Below are 12281 nucleotides of genomic sequence, written 5' to 3' on the forward strand. Positions count from 1 at the left end.
TAGTTTGGCTGTAATTAATTAATTTTCATGCGGTACTTTTCACAAGCCAATTATAATTTCATGATATCGCAATACTAATCAGACGGGCCAGGTGGGGTAGTGGTAACGTTTCAGACTACCACCCGGGTACCAGGGTTCAGGGCTTCGTAATGGCTGTATATTTGGTTGTCTTAGTTGTGATCATACGGCGTCAACTTATTCATTAATTTTAATTGCGACAAGTATAGACATAAGACTATTTTTTTATTCTCATAATGGCGTTTAGGTATTTAAGCAGTCACTAACCACTACTTTTCAGATAAATCCGCGGCGTTTATTCATGCTAGAAACGGCTGTCACGTAGCGAGGAAGGACTCATCAGGGGTTGGTCACAAATTATTCACCATTCCCAAAAAATACAGGGTTATCATAATAGAACATGTTCTGAACATGGTTTGAATGAAGGCAGAATAAATTACAGTTTATGTTCTCTATTTTTCGAATTGGTCGTCTCAAAGTTTTTTTAAATAAATAAATTTTAATATGTGCGCCCTTAGTCGCACGACAAGAGTGAAACCCGGTTTCGACATTAACCTAGTCTAAATGAAAGGCACCAAGGGAACCACGGCTTAACGTCCCATCCGCCGGACGGAGTGCCGCTGCACTTGAAAAGCCCACACCAAGGGACTCAAACAAGGATCTGAAAATGATCTGAGGCCTCTGAAAAATCTTTGCCACCCTACCCCCACTTTCATAATATGAACAGGGTAGTTTCCTTCATCAAAGAAAACGAAAGGCATTGATTGCGATTCCTTATCAACCATTAGTGTAGTCATAATATACAAATGATTTGGTTTTATAAATCCCAGTTTAGACGAATGTTAATGGTCAATTTTAACCTCATTTAAAAAGGCAAAATTGGCGCCCATGCGCTTCCACTCCACGTGACGTCATGAGGACCTAGTTTCTATACGAGTAGATAGGAATTTTACATCGTCTGAGATTACCAATGCATGCATGAGGCACAGAGCTCAGGGAAACATCTCTTAATAATCACGTATTAAAATTGCCTATAGTCGGAAAGTTTCCGTCGTTTGATAGGGTATTAATAATCCTCATTTAAGCCAAGCGCTACCTGCTAGCACGGTACTCTGCTACCTGGTAGCAGCCTGCATCGTATCAGCGCTCAAAGCCTCGCTCCAAGGTCACCTCAGCTGGAACCAGAATGACGCCACACGGGCTTTTCCCAGCATTCCTACTTAGCCGTCGTGTTTTCGCGCGCTTGAAATGTTTCACTTTTCGTTTAATCGCGAAAGAATAGATGTCATTTAAAAATCTAAGAGCGTGAAATGCGTACTCCAGGATCTTTTGATTTAGGCAATAAAAAAATAATAGGAAACCACCCTATTACTGAAACCTCACCATTCTTTTATGATAACCCAGCACTGTGAGCGACCGACACAACTTTAGATAGCGTATTGTCATTAAAAAAATCGAAAATTTTAGTCACAATAAAATATTTCAATAAATTGGTCTCCCCGGACTATTATCACTTTCGGCATTTAAAATACAGACTTGAATTACAGCCTTCTCAACGCATTATGTGACTCGCCGCAGGCGCTTTATTGCTGTCCCGGTAAAAAAGTTCACCCTAACCAGCAAGTTTACAACACATTTTATATTGTGCGCATTTTATTGTGATGTGGGAGTAGCGTTGTGTTTGCGTGACCAGAAACTTAAAAAAATAATTGCATTGGATTTAGTGAACAGAATTTTATGTTTTTTAAAACTTTTTTCAGGATTTTTTTTGTTTGTTTCGTTTTTCAAATCGGTTTTTTAATTTGCAAGTAGCAGTTTCCTAAATGTAATATATTTTTTCAACAATAATATTTTTTTTAATATTTCAATATATAACATATAATTTTGAATCAATAGCTAATAATACATTAATAATTTACTTACTAATTCTACAAGAAGAAAAGACAGAAAAGGCTATTGCAATAACAAGGCAATATCAGTCAGGCAAGCAATTAGCTCATTTATTCATCATCCGTCCTACCATCCTGAACGGCTGCGAAATAGATAGTAATATTCATAGACGAGTAATCTATTGAGGCCATTTGTATGTAGTTGGAGTTCTAGGTCATAAATCCAGATGTTTGGCGTATGAGTAGCGTGTTCTGGGTTGTCCTGAGCCTGGAATTGAAGTTATTTACTAACTTGGAGATGAATTCGTTTACCTTGGGCAGCTTGTGAGCAGAGAGGACGTCAGAAATTGGGACAAGGCGTGGTAGGTTTAGGAGCAGGCAAAGGGGTTTATTTTGGAAAATATCTAGTTCTTTACATTACAGTTTACCGCATTTTGTAGCGTCTATTTTTTGCAAATATTTTGCAGCCATAGAGGATGGTAGGACGGATGATGAATGAATGCAATTTAATTCTGCAGCCGTGGGAATGAGGGGAAGTGTGGGAGAATAATGAGCTAATTGCTTGCCTGACTGCTATTGCCTAGTTAGTGCAATATTTAAAATGGTTACTGTGGGCTAGTGCTCTATCTGAAAGAGCGTCGAGAAATTTGTGCGTAGTTGCTCTTGGTATTCCAGTTTTGTTTATGATTGGTAGAGATGCGTGAAAATCGCAAATGCGATAAATGCGATATAGATGCGATGTGCGCAAATAAATGCGACATAGATGCGATGACTGGACTTTTATGATATTTTTACGCAAATTTGCCTTTTCGACGGCAAAATTCGTACATTTTGTACCGAGCGTAGTTTAAATGCTCCACCGACACTCACCGCTTTAAGCATGTGAGCGGCTGGCAGCTGCTAGTTGGCTGGGACTCTACGTGGCCGCGAACTGCGAGTGGGCGCGGGCAAGCTACACCTCCGCCGCTATGCGTCTTATTCCTTAATTTATCATTGTTCTACAACGTAATTATTTAAAATATTCTGTATTTTGTCATATGACTGTGTTTCACTACATTTTATCGTCATCTACCTCATTATTAAAATAAAAAATAGACGCTACAAAATGCGGTAGACTGTTATTGATATTGCGATAAAATAAAAATGAAAGTGCGATTTTCACGTATCTCTAATGGTTGGTGATGTCTGTGGTGAAAATCTGCCACGTGAAAAGTGTATGTGTGCACTTTTGTCAGCGTTTATTTGTATTTTCCAAGTGCGTGTCCATTTGTGGATAAGTTTCAGGTATGTGTTGAGTTTATTAATGTTCGTATCACCCCGCCATGAAGTAGCCCCATCCCGATATAAATATCTGACTTTCAGCCCGATAAACTGTTATCTGGCGTTCTCTCGCGTTCGTGCGTTTCTTCGTAACTACTGCTCGCCAGCCATTCTGCTCACGGTGATCCATCCATCCAGTGTGTATCTCTTTTGTTGTTAAGGCACGGGTCCCAGCCAAATGGCTGTTTCCCGGGAATTTCAGTAATAGTTGGTTTCAAAAATATATTGTAATCATGCTATTGAGTCATATCATTGCTGGAAGGTCTGACCGAGGGTGGGTGTTAATTAGGGTTAGGGACGTGGGAAGGATTTGAGGCACATTTTGGCAGTTTATACTTAGATTTTTCGAGTGGTATATAGTCCCAAGATTTTTTTTTTCAGATTTCATTATTCGTTTGCTTAAAAGATTGCGAAAATTTTATCAGTGCATGTTTTAGATAACTCAGAATTGGGTTAATTCTCATATCCTTTCTAATACGTTTATTGCTCACCAACCAGGATGGGTCCTCTAATGCGTCTAATTATTTTTTTCAGCAGTTTGAGTTCCTTCCAGATGGCTTGGAGTAGTGTTCAGACTGGCGGGTGATGCATAGTAAAGCAGGGTTAATGGTTCAATGGCGGAGGAGGAGTTTTGTTTTTAGTGGACTTTGGACTTGGTTTAGAGGTGACTTAGATTACAATAATGGTATCAGTGCCGCACTCCTGTTGATTTTTGAGTTAATTACCGGATATGCGATGGCACGATTTTTATCCATCTGGACGCCATTGAATCCTGACAGTTATTAGTCTAGATTCAACCAGGTCTGACGAGATGTCGTGGAGCATTTGGGCTCATGAGGAACAGGACTTCGTAATTTTTATTGGACTATTATTTGCACTTTTATCGTACCTAATAACGCAGAGGGTATTCAATAATTAAGTCTATCAACTATTCATCCCAGTGAAGCCCTCCATCTGCCTCGAAATGAAGACCAAAATTTTAAGCATCCGCCGCTCGGCAAATGTCAGCTGGATGAATGAAGAGATGAATGTCGTCCAGTAGCAAAAGTAACACCTGGATTCCGTAACAGCCAGAAATCTCCTCTATAACCTTTATGCACTTAGTTTTACGCCGTTAAAGCTTCTTATTATGCTATGCTCCTACATATTTTGCTTTGCATTTCAATTTTGGTTACCATCCTCCGATAAGCAACACGAAACTTTTAGATGTTTTATGGAGAGATAGCCCAGAACAGGTATTATAATTACATTAATAAAATGTAATGCATGCTACGTATAAGTATTAACAGGTAATGTCGCTGAAGTCGTATTATAATTTATATTTTTGAAAATTCACATTTTAACGATAAACTTTTTCGTAGAAAAAATAAAAACTTATAATTGCTATAAATATTCCAAGATGGAAATAAGTTCCACTGACGCTGATAAAAATGTTTAGGAGTCTCAGGGCTTACTCGTACTTGTCCTAGAACGGTTGTCCAAATCTATAAGCTATATGTGAGGCCTAAGCACTTACAATAGACGTAAGAGTTTACTGCATTAAAACAGAGAAGATAAAAGCAAGATAATCTTGTGTAGCATATACGAAAAGCGATTAATAAACACCCCTTTGAAATATGTTCCCGTGAAGAAAATGAAGAAATTCTGATACCTGGTTTTTAAAAGGCTTCATTTTATCATGCCCTGCCATATTTTCTTTGATAAAGAAAAGCATACGTACAAGCATAGAGTAAGTATATATAATATACTTACTCTATGGTACAAGTTACTCAAATTCCACGCCACTCAGCCGAGTCCTGCACAAAATAGAGCCAGAAATAAGTCATCATCCGGAGTCATTTTACAATGGTATTTATCCTTACCAGACTTACTTCTCTGGCTCCCTAACTCTACCTTCAAAAAGGAATCTTCTCAGGTATACAAAATCACTTAGGCTGATTGAATCATGTGCGAAATAATGAGCAGGATAGCGTATGTGAAAAAATACATTCGGCGGCGGAGTGAGCACCTTAGAGCCAGCCATGTAAATGTAAAATATGCGGACGATTATCTCATGGAAAGCGCCGGAAACGTGATCCCCATTTCTCGCTATTTTGCAGCTTCGTCAATAGCTCTGTCAACTTTGCGTCGTTCTGTGGAGAAAAAGGGAACGGACATTTGGAACGCCTTGAAATGTGATCGTTACAACCAATTGAACACTGAGAGTTCACATTGGCTGCGCAATAGTTAAACCATTGGACGATATTGAAATTACCGACTTCAACATTACTCTAGGAATGGTATATGGTATGGTATTTGGAGGAGGCGACCGACAGCTGAGGTCATTCGCGCCATGAGGGAAGGGCATGGAAGGTAGGGTGGAGAGAAAACCGGCGTCGGAATTAGCCTGCTCTTAACGAAAGGCACCAAGGGGACCACGGCTTAACGTCCCATCCGACGGACGGAGTGTTGCGCTTGAAATGTCCTCCAAACAACACTCAAACAGAGATCGGGCAGTCTCTGAAAATTCTCTACCAATGCCGGGATTTGAACCCGAGCCCGCCGGGTGGCTACTCTAGGAACTGGAAAAATTACGAACTAGAATACTTACAATGGATTTAATCAAAATTCATTTACCCCTTCTTTTGTTAAGATGTTGAATTGAATTGATATAAAATGTTCAATCGAAATAAACAACTTGAGAACAAAGTCACCACTTCAAGTTAAACAATGTTCTCGTCGGAATCAGACTATCGATATTCCTCGCATGGAACGGTCGGAGGAGGACTGACGATGAGCGATCACGTGATTACCATTTCAATCTTGCCTGCAAGCGAAGAATCCGAAAATCGCTCTTTCCAATCCTGACACTGATATAAGAATAGCATTTTCCTAAATTTAAACCTCCTTCTACCCTTAGGTTTGTAATTAACAATTTTAAATGTTTTAAGCTTAAAATAAAAACAAAAGAAGTATGATAAAAGTTACATGAGTTTGTCAATTACAAATCCATATTAAAAAAGAGAAAATCAAAAGAAAATACCAGCTTAGAATCCAAAAAATACATAAAAAAGAAAAACTAAAGAATCAAAGAATCATTCTACAATTTTAAAATTCTATTAATATTTATTCTAAATATAAAATAGTTAGATTAAAGTTTCCTTTCTTCACACAAACAACACGTTACTCCGCCAACTGAAAAATATGCGCAAAAACCTCATTAAGCAGTAAACATCGCATATAAAGGTCACGCCTGTAACGAAATCCCGCCTGCAACGAGGTGAGTTCCGGTCCTGTGGACATTCCTATGATCGCCGATGATAATTTCCTGTTTTCTCGCATGTAAGGAGCACGGATAGTACGAAATCCCCGCTGTTACGAACTATTCTTTGGTCCCGTGGGGAACTATTTATTCTTTTATTTAGGGCCATCTTCGCTACTTAACCGTCCCTTACCTTGAAATCAGTTTTCTCAAGTTTGGCCATTATCACATAGTTCAACTGTTGCTTTTAAAATCGTTCTCTTAACAGCCGTTTGATGGTAATAGTGGGACGATGGTTACTTGTTACGGATCTGTTACTTAAATAAAGACGATTTACGGCATATTAGGTGACAGTACTATCGTGTATGGGGCAAAATCCTTTACTATGGATATAACGAATCCCGTATTTCACTAAATAGAACGATGATCCCCAAAAATTCGTTAAAAGCGAGTTTTAGTGTATTTTTAAACTGGCTGATTTTTTGGGTGAGTAACTAGACTCACCGGAATAGCTTTTGCAAATGCGGTTCCGTGATTACAACTAGATCGTGATGACAATTAGATCGTATTTACATTATCCACAAGATAGCTACCCTTCAACCCGAGATGGAATTTACTGATTGCAACTTGACGGCTACCTGGTCTCACTACAGTAGGTTTGTTAAAAAAACTGACTTGGAAGTAAAGAAACAAAGAGGACTGCTGCCTATTTCAAAGGAAAGCATGGGTAACTTACGGGATCAAAATTTTCCGTTTTAGCAGAGAACTCGAAATATCTTATATATTTCAGACAATATGCATTCATCAAGAGACGTAGGATTAGACTTGGGACGAGTCCAATATTGATCTTTCCAGATTTCTTGGGACGGCACATCAGCATAATGACGCATCCTAGCTTTGATTTTTCACGATCCTTCGGACAGCGTTAGGGGGTGGAATGGTGCCCGAATCTAGAGCGTCATAAAACTCCATCAGATTTTATGAGCCTCCTGTAGCTGCGCTGAGATTCATGGATTATGAGCGAGGGATGGCAAAACAGAGATGGAGCTGAGCTCTCAGCTATGAGATAATACCGATGTGCCTGTATCACAGTCATAATCGGTTTAGTAGATGAAAGACATTTAGCACTACATGAAGCGACGCAAGTCATTTTAACACGTTACGTACGGATGAAAAGAATTCTCGTAATTTTTTTCCCGAGCGTACCGTACAGTTTACGAAGATTTCACGTCATTTAGGTGCGTCAACTTAAACAATTTCAAAGCATACTATTTGTATTTGCAGTACGTTTTCATTCACTTTTCGTTACTTATTATGAATGGACGTATAGCATTGTTTGACGGTAAAGTTATATTTTAAACATTATCTTTTCTAACCATGTTCAAACCAAAGGCAGTTCGAAAATTCCACAGAAAAAAAATTATTCGCCATGACCGGTATTGGAACCCGAATCACCCAAATTCCAGTCGAGCGCTTTAGCCAGTTAAGCTATAGAGGCGTCATTCCTCCCTGTCTGTGGACTATAGCGGACAATATGGCCTGGACTGCTGAGCATATGATGAGACTAGCAGTCCAAGTCGTGCGCACTGCACCACAGCCGGAGAGCATAGCCTTAACTTTGAACTCAAAGAGGTGTTCGCTCTTGACTATTTTAATTACGCAGGCAGTTCGCCCAAATTAACACATATTTTCAATCTCAACAACTCTACCCAGATACGTCGTTCCTCCTCGTTTAAAAACAAGGTACACAACGCGTTAAATTAATTGAAGCACCATACACCAAAATGAAGGACTTATGGTATTCTCCGTACTACAGGAATAAATATATATTTTCTACCGCTCTTTGCTGAATATTCGTTTCGTCCAGTTTTAACATGCAACCTTAGTAGCATAACACTTACCACGTGAAAAATCTACCTCAACTGATAATAGAACCACTGGCCATTTGATTTGCATGCTAATGCGTGCATTGCTACACTATCCACGATTTTGTGGAACGAGGTATGGAATACCCACCAGGATAAGCGGTAGGTGAGAGATTAATAACTTGCGGAATTTTAAGATAAATGGTTCAGAATGGTGAGTTTTAACGGCTTTGGGAGGGATATTTTATTAATCGCTACACTATTCTATTAGTAATATCAAACCAATTAAGTAAAATGGATTAAAATTGAAAATTTCTGTGAGCTCTGGGGTAAGGGGGGTTTAACCCCCAAAACCCCCTTCGCTGAGCCACTGCTGAGGAGAGTCCTTTTCGAAGATAGAGTTAGGGAGCCAGAGAAGTAAGTCTGGTAAAGATAAATACAATTGTAAAATGACTCCGGATGATGACTTTTTTCAGGCTCTATTTTGCGCAGGACTCGGCTAAGTGACGTGGAATTTGAGTAACTTGTACGTATGCTTTTCTTTATCCAAGAAAATATGGGTTACCGACATAGGGCCCGGCGCAGAATCCCTGGCGAAAAAAAATCCTGAAGACATAAGGCCCGGCGACAAAACCCACTCGACAAAATCGCCACAAAATCGGCGACAAAATCGCCACGGGAATTCTGTCTCGGGCTTTCTGTCGCCGCGGGGATTTTGACCCAGGCGTTTCGCCTCGGGCCTTTTGTTGCCGGGGGTTTTAGGAGCGGGCCTTTTGACTGCGACCCATTTTGCTCGACTTAAATGATCCGACATAGCGCAGTGGACTCTCAGTAGCACGGGTTTCGATTCCTTAATCAACTGGATTTTCCTTTACGAATAACTATTAAATTCGTGACAATACGAAAAAGATCATTGAAGGAAAAGAAAAAGAAAGAAAAAAGTAGAATAGTGAGGAAAAAAAGATAAATACGAATTACGAATATATGCGAATACGGAAAAGAAAGGTGGTGCACGGAAAAGTAGAAGCTACGAGAAATATAGTGAGAGAACACTTCTAAAAGTGGAATATGAAATTGAATGAAGCACAAGAGTAGAAATCATCAGTTTTAAAATGGAGTCGAGATACAGAGATGGAAATAGAAGGGTTGGAAACAGAAGGGAAAACCTTAGCTAGAAAACAACATCAGGCAAGAGAGATAGAAAAAGCGTGACGAAGGATTTCTATTCCAAAATCAGAATTTGATGCACACACTCACTCGTATTTATTTTTCTCGGAATGGTCTTGGGGTAGTTAATTTAAAATAAATATAAACCCATACAGAAACAGTTGGTGATGGTTCTCTCCCAGCGAAGCATCTCTGTAGGTAGCTTACAGGGTAATAGGGTAGTTTCCTTCATCAAAGAAAACGAAATGCATTTATTGCGATCCCTCACCCACCATTAGTGTATTCATAATATACAAATTATTTGGTTTTACAAATCCCAGTTTAGACGAAAGGCAATGGTCAATTTTAACCTCATTTGTAAAAGGCCAGATTGGCGCCCATGCGATTCCACTCCACGTGACGTCACAGGGGCCTAGTTTCTATACGAGTAGATAGGAGTTTTACATCGTGTGAGATTGCCATTGCATGCATGAGGCACGGAGCTCAGGAAAACATTTCTTAATAATCACCTATTAAAACTGCCTATGGTCGGAAAGTTTCCTTCGTTTGATAAGATATTAATAATCCTTATTTAAGCCAAGCGCTATCTGCTGGCAGGGTGCTCTGCTACCTGATAGCAGCCTGCATCGTCTCAGCGCTCAAAGCCTCGCCCCAAGGTCACCACACACGGCGATAGCGGGAACCAGAAGGACGTCACACGGGGTTTTCTCAGCATTCCTACTTAGCCATCGCGTTTGAAAATTTTCACTTTTCATTTAATCGAGAAAAATAGATATCGTCATTTAAAAATCTAAACGCGTGAAATGCGTACTCCAGGATTAATAATCTTTCAATTTAGGCAATAAAAAACAACAAGAAACCACCCTATTTAGATATAGAAAAATTGAACAATATGGAAGAATTGAAAAATCTGTGAGCCCAAAGGTCAAGGGTTTCTTCCATTCGGTTGATATGGCCAATATAATTTTTTTCGTGAAGCAATCATAGGGCATTAAATCCGAGGGTATTTATCTATTGACTTTTTTATCAACGTCAAATATGTTAAGAATCTGCTTTCTCCTTAACTCAGTTGGATGTTCCTGAGCAGCATTGTGAAAAATTTTATACCTTCATATTAATATTTCAGTAACTGCAAAGTAATATACATAGCCATTTCCCTAAATTGATACAAAATTCAGAAGCGGAATAGCGTGGTAATTTTATAAGAGAGTTCAGGGTCCTGAATAGCGCGATGGCCTTCGCAGATGAACATACGGTCAAAAGCCTGTGGTCCCATCCGACTAACTCAATATTAAAAAGGTGCATGCAATTTTAGCCAGAATTAGCCAATTAGCCCATTTGATTGAGGTGAATATTCCTGAACAACATCGTGAAAAATTTCTACCTTCATACTGAAACTATCGACTTCAGGTTCATTATTGGGATTATAGAAGAAATTTGTACAATATAAGTGAGGAAACAGGACGCTTTCTCCAATCCTAAGAAATGAGCATACAATGAAAATCTTAGAATAAAACAATATTTACATTTTTCGTTATAACAGACAACAACTGCGAATTTATAATTTAGCCAGTTCCCTAAATTGATGCAAACTTCTGAAATGGAAACGCGGAGTCAAAATTTATCTTTAAATGCATAATGATTCATTAAGGAAAGCAGCATTAGTAATGCGGCATACGCTGCAGTTATCTTTTCACATTCCTGGAGACTGCACATCTGCATTATGATGCATCCTAGAGTTGATTTTTCACGATCCATCGGAATCGCTTAGGGGATGAGGTGGAGCCCACATACATAATACAATTAAGTCCCGTTAGAGCCAAGGGACACCCGCAACTGTCCTTAGGATAATAGAACTATGGGCGAGAAAACGTGAAAAAAACTGTGGTGTAGAGCTCTTAACCTTGAAATGAACTAGAACTGCCCACATCGCAATTATTGTCACCTCCGAAATGTCTTTGGAGGATGGATAGAGGATGCTTATACTACGCAGATTAAGGAGGTACCAATGAAAAACGAGATGACATCGCATTTTCACAGAAATTTGAAAAGATCTTCAATAAAACATACAATTACGACTGCTTTTGAGAAAACTGAGGTTTCTATGGAGAATTTTGCATTTAAAAAACGTATTTACATAGGCTCTCTCAGCGATGCTGTTATAACAAAATGGAAAATGCTCATTACAGTAAGAACAACATTTCTGTGGTATCAACTGATGTAAATTCCAATCTAACACAAAACTTATGGTAAAAATAAAATTTAATTCACGTCACTTTAGGGGCGATTGTCAAACAAAATAGTGTAATTTAGTGCAAAAGACGTTTTTTTACTTGCAAAAGAGCACAAAGGTTGGGTCACAGATCTAGAAGAAGAAAATAAAACTACCAAATCGGATCATATTGTTTTTCTTTGATGGACACCATCGATGGCAGTCATCTTATTATCAAAGTATACGAAAGTTAGTTATCTAATTTTATTTCACTTTCCGCAGCGACTTGAAAATTTTTAATCCGTAAATTATACCACAAACGAGGATTCTTAAGGCACTAGGTTAATTTTTAAGTAGGTTGTGGGCTCTAAATAGCATGATGGTCTTTGCAGAGGAACATACATTCAAGAGCCTATAGTCCGTCCGACTACAGTATTAATCAAAACGTACGTGAAATTGGAGCCAGAATGTGCCTATTTATCTGAGGTGGATACTCCTGACCAACTTAGAAAATAGTTTCTATCTTGAGCCAGAATAAACCCATTAGTCCATTTAATTGAGGTGGATAT

Source organism: Ischnura elegans, chromosome X, assembly GCF_921293095.1.
Source record: "Ischnura elegans chromosome X, ioIscEleg1.1, whole genome shotgun sequence".
In the NCBI taxonomy this organism is placed as follows: Eukaryota; Metazoa; Arthropoda; class Insecta; order Odonata; family Coenagrionidae; genus Ischnura; species Ischnura elegans.